The following is a 12,330-nucleotide window of genomic DNA, read 5'->3' as shown; positions in this document are numbered from 1 at the left end:
AAAAATATATTTATAAAAAACTGGTGTGAACTTGTATGAGTCATACAGCACTGTAAGAATGTTGGAAGAAATAAAAGCTGGTTTACTAAGCCAGTTTCCATCAAAAATGTCAGAGTGACTCTACATTATAGGTGAAACTTTCAGTGAGGAGGTCATAGTGAGAGTTTCAGTGAGGAGGTCATAGTGAGAGTTTCAGCGAGGAGGTCATAGTGAGAGTTTCAGTGAGGAGGTCATAGTGAGAGTTTCAGCGAGGAGGTCATAGTGAGAGTTTCAGTGAGGAGGTCATAGTGAGAGTTTCAGTGAGGAGGTCATAGTGAGAGTTTCAGTGAGGAGGTCATAGTAGGAGTTTCAGTGAGGAGGTCATAGTGAGAGTTTCAGCGAGGAGGTCATAGTGAGAGTTTCAGTGAGGAGGTCATAGTGAGAGTTTCAGTGAGGAGGTCATAGTGAGAGTTTCAGTGAGGAGGTCATAGTGAGAGTTTCAGTGAGGAGGTCATAGTGAAACTTTCAGCGAGGAGGTCATAGTGAGAGTTTCAGTGAGGAGGTCATAGTGAGAGTTTCAGCGAGGAGGTCATAGTGAGAGTTTCAGTGAGGAGGTCATAGTGAGAGTTTCAGTGAGGAGGTCATAGTGAGAGTTTCAGTGAGGAGGTCATAGTAGGAGTTTCAGTGAGGAGGTCATAGTGAGAGTTTCAGCGAGGAGGTCATAGTGAGAGTTTCAGTGAGGAGGTCATAGTGAGAGTTTCAGTGAGGAGGTCATAGTGAGAGTTTCAGCGAGGAGGTCATAGTGAGAGTTTCAGTGAGGAGGTCATAGTGAGAGTTTCAGTGAGGAGGTCATAGTGAGAGTTTCAGTGAGGAGGTCATAGTAGGAGTTTCAGTGAGGAGGTCATAGTGAGAGTTTCAGCGAGGAGGTCATAGTGAGAGTTTCAGTGAGGAGGTCATAGTGAGAGTTTCAGTGAGGAGGTCATAGTGAGAGTTTCAGTGAGGAGGTCATAGTGAGAGTTTCAGTGAGGAGGTCATAGTGAAACTTTCAGCGAGGAGGTCATAGTGAGAGTTTCAGTGAGGAGGTCATAGTGAGAGTTTCAGCGAGGAGGTCATAGTGAGAGTTTCAGTGAGGAGGTCATAGTGAGAGTTTCAGTGAGGAGGTCATAGTGAGTGTTTCAGTGAGGAGGTCATAGTGAGAGTTTCAGTGAGGAGGTCATAGTGAGTGTTTCAGTGAGGAGGTCATAGTGAGAGTTTCAGTGAGGAGGTCATAGTGAGAGTTTCAGTGAGGAGGTCATAGTGAGAGTTTCAGTGAGGAGGTCATAGTGAGAGTTTCAGTGAGGAGGTCATAGTGAAACTTTCAGCGAGGAGGTCATAGTGAGAGTTTCAGTGAGGAGGTCATAGTGAGAGTTTCAGCGAGGAGGTCATAGTGAGAGTTTCAGTGAGGAGGTCATAGTGAGAGTTTCAGTGAGGAGGTCATAGTGAGAGTTTCAGCGAGGAGGTCATAGTGAAACTTTCAGCGAGGAGGTCATAGTGAGAGTTTCAGTGAGGAGGTCATAGTGAGAGTTTCAGCGAGGAGGTCATAGTGAGAGTTTCAGTGAGGAGGTCATAGTGAGAGTTTCAGTGAGGAGGTCATAGTGAGTGTTTCAGTGAGGAGGTCATAGTGAGAGTTTCAGTGAGGAGGTCATAGTGAGTGTTTCAGTGAGGAGGTCATAGTGAGAGTTTCAGTGAGGAGGTCATAGTGAGAGTTTCAGTGAGGAGGTCATAGTGAGAGTTTCAGTGAGGAGGTCATAGTGAGAGTTTAAGTGAGGAGGTCATAGTGAGAGTTTCAGTGAGGAGGTCATAGTGAGAGTTTCAGTGAGGAGGTCATAGTGAGAGTTTCAGTGAGGAGGTCATAGTGAGAGTTTCAGTGAGGAGGTCATAGTGAGAGTTTCAGTGAGGAGGTCATAGTGAGAGTTTCAGTGAGGAGGTCATAGTGAGAGTTTCAGCGAGGAGGTCATAGTGAGAGTTTCAGTGAGGAGGTCATAGTGAGAGTTTCAGTGAGGAGGTCATAGTGAGAGTTTCAGCGAGGAGGTCATAGTGAGAGTTTCAGTGAGGAGGTCATAGTGAGAGTTTCAGTGAGGAGGTCATAGTGAGAGGTTCAGTGAGGAGGTCATAGTGAGAGTTTCAGTGAGGAGGTCATAGTGAGAGTTTCAGTGAGGAGGTCATAGTGAGAGTTTCAGTGAGGAGGTCATAGTGAGAGTTTCAGTGAGGAGGTCATAGTGAGAGTTTCAGTGAGGAGGTCATAGTGAGAGTTTCAGTGAGGAGGTCATAGTGAGAGTTTCAGTGAGGAGGTCATAGTGAGAGTTTCAGTTAGGAGGTCATAGTGAGAGTTTCAGTGAGGAGGTCATAGTGAGAGTTTCAGTGAGGAGGTCATAGTGAGTGTTTCAGTGAGGAGGTCATAGTGAGAGTTTCAGTGAGGAGGTCATAGTGAGAGTTTCAGTGAGGAGGTCATAGTGAGAGTTTCAGTGAGGAGGTCATAGTGAGAGTTTCAGCGAGGAGGTCATAGTGAGAGTTTCAGTGAGGAGGTCATAGTGAGAGTTTCAGTGAGGAGGTCATAGTGAGAGTTTCAGTGAGGAGGTCATAGTGAGAGTTTCAGTGAGGAGGTCATAGTGAGAGTTTCAGTGAGGAGGTCATAGTGAGAGTTTCAGTGAGGAGGTCATAGTGAGAGTTTCAGTGAGGAGGTCATAGTGAGAGTTTCAGTGAGGAGGTCATAGTGAGAGTTTCAGTTAGGAGGTCATAGTGAGAGTTTCAGTGAGGAGGTCATAGTGAGAGTTTCAGTGAGGAGGTCATAGTGAGAGTTTCAGTGAGGAGGTCATAGTGAGAGTTTCAGTTAGGAGGTCATAGTGAGAGTTTCAGTGAGGAGGTCATAGTGAGAGTTTCAGTGAGGAGGTCATAGTGAGAGTTTCAGTGAGGAGGTCATAGTGAGAGTTTCAGTGAGGAGGTCATAGTGAGAGTTTCAGTGAGGAGGTCATAGTGAGAGGTTCGATGAGGAGGTCATAGTGAGAGTTTCAGTGAGGAGGTCATAGTGAGAGTTTCAGTGAGGAGGTCATAGTGAGAGGTTCAGTGAGGAGGTCATAGTGAGAGGTTCGATGAGGAGGTCATAGTGAGAGTTTCAGTGAGGAGGTCATAGTGAGAGTTTCAGTGAGGAGGTCATAGTGAGAGTTTCAGTGAGGAGGTCATAGTGAGAGGTTCGATGAGGAGGTCATAGTGAGAGTTTCAGTGAGGAGGTCATGGTGAGAGTTTCAGTGAGGTCATAGTGAGAGTTTCAGTGAGGAGGTCATAGTGAGTGTTTCAGTGAGGAGGTAATAGTGAGAGTTTCAGTGAGGAGGTCATAGTGAGAGTTTCAGTTAGGAGGTCATAGTGAGAGTTTCAGTGATTAGGTCATAGTGAGAGTTTCAGTGAGGAGGTCATAGTGAGAGGTTCGATGAGGAGGTCATAGTGAGAGTTTCAGTGAGGAGGTCATAGTGAGAGTTTCAGTGAGGTCATAGTGAGAGTTTCAGTGAGGAGGTCATAGTGAGAGTTTCAGTGAGGAGGTAATAGTGGGAGGTTCAATGAGGAGGTCATAGTGAGAGTTTTAGTGAGGAGGTCATAGTGAGTGTTTCAGTGAGGAGGTCATAGTGAGAGTTTCAGTGAGGAGTCATAGTGAGAGTTTCAGTGAGGAGGTCATAGTGAGATTTTCAGTGAGGAGGTCATAGTGAGAGTTTCAGCGAGGAGGTCATAGTGAGAGTTTCAGTGAGGAGGTCATAGTGAGAGCTTCAGTGAGGAGGTCATAGTGAGAATTTCAGTGAGGTCATAGTGAGAGTTTCAGTGAGGAGGTCAGTCAGAGTAAGTAAGACTTTCAGTGAGGAGGTCAGTCAAAGTGAGACTTTCAGTAAGGAGGTCAGTCAGAGTGAGTGAGACTTTCAGTGAGGAGGTCAGTCAGAGTAAGACTTTCAGTGAGGAGGTCAGTCAGAGTAAGTAAGACTTTCAGTGAGGAGGTCAGTCAGAGTAAGACTTTCAGTGAGGAGGTCAGTCAGAGTGAGTGAGACTTTCAGTGAGGAGGTCAGAGTGAGTTTGGTCGTGGTCGTGTGTTGTACATGTTAGAAGTCTGCGCTTGCTGAAGGGACCCGGTTTACACTATCATTAAAAATTCTTCCTTCTATTTTCATTAAGACAATTACCATACTGAAGTGAGTGACCGAGCAGATAAGATAAGATAAGATTTTGTTCGGATTTTTAACCCCGGAGGGGTAGCCACCCAGGATAACCCAAGAAAGTCAGTGCGTCATCGAGGACTGTCTAACTTATTTCCATTGGGGTCCTTAATCTTGTCCCCCAGGATGCGACCCACACCAGTCGACTAACACCCAGGTACCTATTTGCTGCTAGGTGAACAGGACAACAGGTGTAAGGAAACGAGTTGAAATGTTTCCACCCGCCGGGAATCGAACCTGGGCCCTCCGTGTGTGAAGCGGGAACTGTAGCCACAAAAAGTGGGTCGAGTTTTTTTTTGTCTATGAGAGGTAGGTATGAATAAAAGAGAGAAATGAGGACAGGATAAGTCTAGAAAGTTATATGGCTCATCACAAGAAGTTGAGAGAGGCTCAGTATATATTGAATATCAAGGTAGAGGAGACTGAACTTCAGTCTGCTCTCTCATATGAGGAAATTCATCTTCAATGGATCTGGTATTATTTAAAAAACCTTGTTTCGTATTCACCTGTCAGATATATTCTGTCATGACACTCCTTTCCTTCCTGTACTCATTAACCAGACCAAAAGCTTTCCTGTACTCATTAACCAGACCACCAGCCTTCCTGTACTCATTAACTAGACCACAATCCTTCATGTACTCATTAACAAGACCACCAGCCTTCTTGTACTCATTAACCAGACCACCAGCCTTCCTGTACTCATTAGCCAGACCGCCAGCCTTCCTGTACTCATTAACTAGACCATCCAGCCTTCATGTAGTCATGAACCAGACCACAAATCCTTCATGTAGTCATGAACCAGATCACAAACCCTTCCTGTACTCATTAACCAGAACACCAGCCTTTCCGTACTAATCAACCAGACTAACAACCTTCCTGTACTCATCAACCAGACCACCAGCCTTCCTGTTCTCATCAACCAGGCCACCAGCCTTCTTGTACTCATTAACCAGACCACAAGCCTTTCTGTACTAATTACTAGACCATAATCCTTCTTGTACTCATTAACCAGACCACCAGCCTTCCTGTACTCATTAACCAGAAGAGCAGCCTTCCTGTACTCATTAACCACACCACCAGCCTTACTGTACTCATTAACCAGACCACCAGCTTTCCTGTACTCATTAACCAGACCACCAGCCTTCCTGTGCTCATCAACCAGACGACAAGCCTTCCTGTACTCACTAACCAGACCACCAGCCTTTCTGTACTCATTAACCAGACCACCAGCCTTCTTGTACTCATTAACCAGACCACCAGCCTTCCTGTACTCATTAACCAGACCACCAGCCTTCCTGTGCTCATCAACCAGACGACAAGCCTTCCTGTACTCACTAACCAGACCACCAGCCTTTCTGTACTCATTAACCAGACCACCAGCCTTCTTGTACTCATTAACCAGACCACCAGCCTTCCTGTACTCATTAACCAGACCACCAGCCTTCCTGTGCTCATCAACCAGACGACAAGCCTTCCTGTACTCACTAACCAGACCACCAGCCTTTCTGTACTCATTAACCAGACCACCAGCCTTCTTGTACTCATTAACCAGACCACCAGCTTTCCTGTACTCATTAACCAGACCACCAGCCTTCCTGTACTCATTAACCGGACCACAATTCTTCCTGTATTCATTAACCAGACCACCAGCCTTCCTGTACTCATTAACCAGGCCAACAGCCTTCCTGTACTCATTAACCGGACCACAATTCTTCCGGTATTCATTAACCAGACCACCAGCCTTCCTGTACTCATTAACCAGACCACCAGCCTTCCTGTACTCATTAACCAGACCACCAGCCTTCCTGTACTCATTATCCAGACCACCAGCCTTCCTGTACTCATTAACCGGACCACAATTCTTCCTGTATTCATTAACCAGACCACCAGCCTTCCTGTGCTCATTAACCAGACCACAAGCCTTCCTGTACTCATTAAATAGACCACAATCCTTCATGTACTCATTAACCAGACCACCAGCCTTTCTGTACTCATTAACCAGACCACCAGCCTTCTTCTGCTCATTAACCGGACCACAATCCTTCCTGTACTCATTAACGAGACCAGCAGCCTTCCTGTACTCATTAACCAGACCACCAGCCTTCTTGTACCCATTAACCAGAGCACCAGCCTTCCTGTACTCATTAACTAGACCACAATCCTTCATGTACTCATTAACCAGACCACCAGCCTTCCTGTACTCATTAACCAGACCACCAGCCTTCCTGTACTCATTAGCCAGACCACCAGCCTTCCTGTACTCATTAACCAGAACACCAGCCTTCCCATACTCATCAACCAGACGAACAACCTTCCTGTACTCATTAACCAGACCACCAACATTCTGGTACTCACTAACTAGACAACCAGCCTTCCTGTGCTCATCAACCAGAAAACCAGCCTTCCTGTACTCATCAACCAGACCACCAGCCTTCTTGTACTCATTAACCAGACTACCAGCCTTCCCGTACTAATTAACTACACCATAATCCTTCCTGTACTCATTAACCAGACCACCAGCCTTTCTGTACTCATTAACCAGACCACCAGCCTTCCAGTGTTCATTAACCAGACCACCAGCCTTCTTATGCCCATTAACCAGAGCACCAGCCTTCCTGTACTCATTAACTAGACCACAATCCTTCATGTACTCATTAACCAGACCACCAGCCTACCTGTACTCATTAACCAGACCACCAGCCTTTCTGTACTCATTAACCAGACCATCAGCCTTCCTGTTCTCATTAACTAGACCAACAACCTTCCTGTACTCATTAACCAAACCACAGCCTTCCTGTACTCATTAACCAGACCACCAGCCTTCCTGTACTCATTAACCAGATCATCAGCCTTCCTGTACTCATTAATAAGACCAGCCTTCCTGTACTCCTTAACCAGACCACCAGCCTTCCTGTTCTCATTAGCCAGACCAACAGCTTTCCTATACTCATTAACTAGATCATCCAGCCTTCATGTAATCATGAACCAGACCACAAACCCTTCCTGTACTCCTTAACCAGAACACCAGCCTTCCCGTTCTCATCAACCAGACGAGCAACCTTCCTGTACTCATTAACCATACCACCAGCCTTCTTGTACTCACTAACAAGACCACAACCTTCCAGTGTTCATCAACCAGACCACCAACCTTCCTGTACTCATCAACCAGACCACCAGCCTTCTTGTACTCATTCACCAGACCACCAGCCTTCCTGTACTAATTAACTAGACCATAATCCTTCCTGCACACAAATTAACCAGATCACCATCCTTCCTGTACTCATTAACGAGACCAACAGCCTTCCTGTACTCACTAACCAGACCACCAGCCTTTCCGTGCTCATTAACCGGACCACAATCCTTCTTGTACTCATTAACCAAACCACCAGCCTTCCTGTACTCATTAACCGGAACACAATCCTTCCTGCACTCATTAACCAGACAACCAGCCTTCCTGTACTCATTAACGAGACCAACAGCCTACCTGTACTCATTAAGCAGACCACCAGCCTTCCTGTACTCATCAACTAGACCACAATCCTTCATGTACTCATTAACAAGACCACCAGCCTTCTTGTACTCATTAACCAGACCACCAGCCTTCCTGTACTCATTAGCCAGACCGCCAGCCTTCCTGTACTCATTAACTAGACCATCCAGCCTTCATGTAGTCATCAACCAGACCACAAATCCTTCATGTAGTCATGAACCAGATCACAAACCCTTCCTGTACTCATTAACCAGAACACCAGCCTTCCCGTACTAATCAACCAGACTAACAACCTTCCTGTACTCATTAACGAGACCACCAGCCTTTTTGTACTCACTAATAAGACCACGAGCCTTCCTGTGCTCATCAACCAGACCACCAGCCTTCCTGTTCTCATCAATAAGGCCACCAGCCTTTTTGTACTCATTAACCAGACCACCAGCCTTTCTGTACTAATTACTAGACCATAATCCTTCTTGTACTCATTAACCAGACCACCAGCCTTCCTGTACTCATTAACCAGAAGAGCAGCCTTCCTGTACTCATTAACCACACCACCAGCCTTACTGTACTCATTAACCAGGCCACCAGCCTTCTTGTACCCATTAACCAGAGCATCAGCCTTCCTGTACTCATTAACTAGACCACAATCCTTCATGTACTCATTAACCAGACCACCAGCCTACCTGCACTCATTAACAAGACCACCAGCCTTCCTGTACTCATTAACCAGATCACAGCCTACCTGTACTCATTAACCAGACCACCAGCCTTCCTGTACTCATTAACCAGACCAACAGCCTACCTGTACTCATTAACCAGACCACCAGCCTTCTTGTACTCATTAACCAGAGCACCTGCCTTCTTGTACTCATTAACCAGACCACCAGCCTTCTTGTACTCATTAACCAGAGCACAAGCATTCCTGTAATCGTTAACTAAACAACAATCCTTCATGTACTCATTAACCAGACCACCAGCCTTTCTGTACTCATTAACCAGACCACCAGCCTTCTTGTACTCATTAATCGGACCACAATCCTTGCTGTACTCATTAACCAGACCAGCAGCCTTCCTGTACTCATTAACCAGACCACCAGCCTTCTTGTACCCATTAACCAGAGCACCAGCCTTCCTGTACTCATTAACTAGACCACAATCCTTCATGTACTCGTTAACCAGAAGCCTTCCTGTACTCATTAACCAGACCACCAGCCTTCCTGTACTCATTAACCAGATCACAGCCTACCTGTACTCATTAACCAGACCACCAGCCTTCCTGTACTCATTAACCAGACCAACAGCCTACCTGTACTCATTAACCAGACCACCAGCCTTCCTGTACTCATTAACCAGACCACCAGCCTTTCTGTACTCATTAACCAGACCACCAGCCTTCTTGTACTCATTAACCGGACCACAATCCTTGCTGTACTCATTAACCAGACCAGCAGCCTTCCTGTACTCATTAACCAGACCACCAGCCTTCTTGTACCCATTAACCAGAGCACCAGCCTTCCTGTACTCATTAACTAGACCACAATCCCTCATGTACTCATTAACCAGAAGCCTTCCTGTACTCATTAACCAGACCTCCAGCCTTTCTGTACTCATTAGCCAGACCACCAGCCTTCCTGTTCTCATTAACCAGACCACCAGCTTTCCTGTACTCATTAACTAGATCATCCAGCCTTCAAGTAGTCATGAACCAGACCACAAACCATTCCTGTGCTCATTAACCAGAACACCAGCCTTCCTGTTCTCATTAACCAGACCACCAGCTTTCCTGTACTCATTAACTAGATCATCCAGCCTTCATGTAGTCATGAACCAGACCACAAACCATTCCTGTGCTCATTAACCAGAACACCAGCCTTCCCGTACTCATCAACCAGACGAACATCCTTTCTGTACTAATTAACCAGACCACCAGCCTTCTTGTACTCATTAACCAGACCACCAGCCTTCCTGTACTCATTAACGAGACCACCAGCCTTCCTGTACTCATTAACCAGACCAACAGCCTACCTGTAATCATTAACCAGACCACCAACCTTCCTGTACTCATTAACCAGACCACCAGCCTTTCTGTACTCATTAACCAGACCACCAGCCTTCTTGTACTCATTAACCGGACCACAATCCTTGCTGTACTCATTAACCAGACCAGCAGCCTTCCTGTACTCATTAACCAGACCACCAGCCTTCTTGTACCCATTAACCAGAGCACCAGCCTTCCTGTACTCATTAACTAGCCCACAATCCTTCATGTACTCATTAACCAGAAGCCTTCCTGTACTCATTAACCAGACCACCAGCCTTTCTGTACTCATTAGCCAGACCACCAGCCTTCCTGTTCTCATTAACCAGACCACCAGCTTTCCTGTACTCATTAACTAGATCATCCAGCCTTCAAGTAGTCATGAACCAGACCACAAACCATTCCTGTGCTCATTAACCAGAACACCAGCCTTCCTGTTCTCATTAACCAGACCACCAGCTTTCCTGTACTCATTAACTAGATCATCCAGCCTTCATGTAGTCATGAACCAGACCACAAACCATTCCTGTGCTCATTAACCAGAACACCAGCCTTCCCGTACTCATCAACCAGACGAACATCCTTTCTGTACTAATTAACCAGACCACCAGCCTTCTTGTACTCATTAACCAGACCACCAGCCTTCCTGTACTCATTAACCAGACCACCAGCCTTCTTGTACCCATTAACCAGAGCACCAGCTTTCCTGTACTCATTAACTAGACCACAATCCTTCATGTACTCATTAACCAGACCACCAGCCTACCTGTACTCATTAACCAGACCACCAGCCTTTCTGTACTCATTAACCAGAGCATCAGCCTTCCTGTTCTCATTAACCAGACCACCAACCTTCCCCTAATCATTAACCAAACCACAGCCTTCCTGTACTCATTAACCAGACCACCAGGTTTCCTGTACTCATTAACCAGACCACCAGCCTTCCTGTACTCATTAACCAGACCACCAGGTTTCCTGTACTCATTAACCAGACCACCAGGTTTCCTGTACTCATTAACCAAACCACAGCCTTCCTGTACTCATTAACCAGACCACCAGGTTTCCTGTACTCATTAACCAGACAACCAGCCTACCTGTACTCATTAACCAGACCACCAGCCTTTCTGTACTCATTAACCAGAGCATCAGCCTTCCTGTTCTCATTAACCAGACCACCAACCTTCCCCTAATCATTAACCAAACCACAGCCTTCCTGTACTCATTAACCAGACCACCAGGTTTCCTGTACTCATTAACCAGACCACCAGCCTTCTTGTACCCATTAACCAGAAGGGAGGTGTGAGTTGTAACATTTCGATTTCTTAATTTTCAACCGATTACGTTCATTTTTGGTGTACTATTAGAAGCTTATATCGAGTATCCTGTGCTGAAGTTTCAAACATATCGGCCAAAAAGGAAATGAAATATGCAAAATTTACGAGAAATTGCTTTTGGCAGCGGAGCTGTACTCAGTGGTACTTGGACAAGTGGTTTTGACACTTGCTGCTGATAGAACACCTCTAATTCCATCAACGTACATAAGAACATAAGAACATAAGAACGAAGGAACACTGCAGAAGGCCTACTGGCCCATGCGAGGCAGGTCCAAGTCCCTACCGGCTTAAGCCAATGCACCCAACCTAGTCAGGTCAGGTCACATTGACTTAAGGGAGGAACACGGCAACCGACCTGTTAGCACAAGCTATCAGGTCTAACTCACACCCACCCACATCTACTCATGTATTTATCCAACCTATTTTTAAAGCTACACAACGTTCTGGCCTCTATAACGGTACTTGGGAGTTTGTTCCACTCATCCACAACTCTATTACCAAACCAGTACTTTCCTATATCCCTCCTGAATCTGAATTTTTCCAACTTAAAACCATTGCTGCGAGTCCTGTCTAGGCTAGATATTTTCAGCACACTATTTACATCCCCTTTATTTATTCCTGTCTTCCACTTATAAACCTCAATCATATCCCCCCTAATTCTACGTCTTTCTAGAGAGTGCAGTTTCAGGGCCCTTAGTCTATCCTCATAGGGAAGGTTTCTGATACATGGGATCATCTTTGTCATCCTCCTTTGTACATTTTCCAGAGAATTTATATCCATTCTGTAATACGGTGACCAAAACTGTGCAGCATAATCTAAATGAGGCCTAACCAAGGATGTATAGAGTTGAAGAACAACCTGAGGACTCCTATTATTTATGCTTCTTGATATGAAGCCAAGGATTCTATTAGCTTTATTGCGAACACTTATGCACTGTTGTCTTGGTTTCAGATTACTGCTAACCAGAACTCCTAAATCTTTTTCGCAATCCGTAATATTAAGATCTACATTATTTAGTTTATATGTGGCATGGTTATTGTCCTGTCCAACATTTAGAACTTTGCATTTGTCTATATTAAACTGCATCTGCCACTTCTCCGACCACTGCATCAGTCTATTCAAATCTTCCTGGAGTGCTCGAATGTCCTCGTCAGAATGAATTCGACGGCCTATTTTGGTGTCATCGGCAAACTTGCCGATGTCGCTCTTTATGCCCTCATCTATGTCGTTTATGTAGATTGTGAACAGCAGGG

This window comes from Cherax quadricarinatus, chromosome 1 (genome assembly GCF_038502225.1).
Source record: "Cherax quadricarinatus isolate ZL_2023a chromosome 1, ASM3850222v1, whole genome shotgun sequence".
In the NCBI taxonomy this organism is placed as follows: domain Eukaryota; kingdom Metazoa; phylum Arthropoda; class Malacostraca; order Decapoda; family Parastacidae; genus Cherax; species Cherax quadricarinatus.
Note: the sequence above shows the minus strand (reverse complement) of the source record.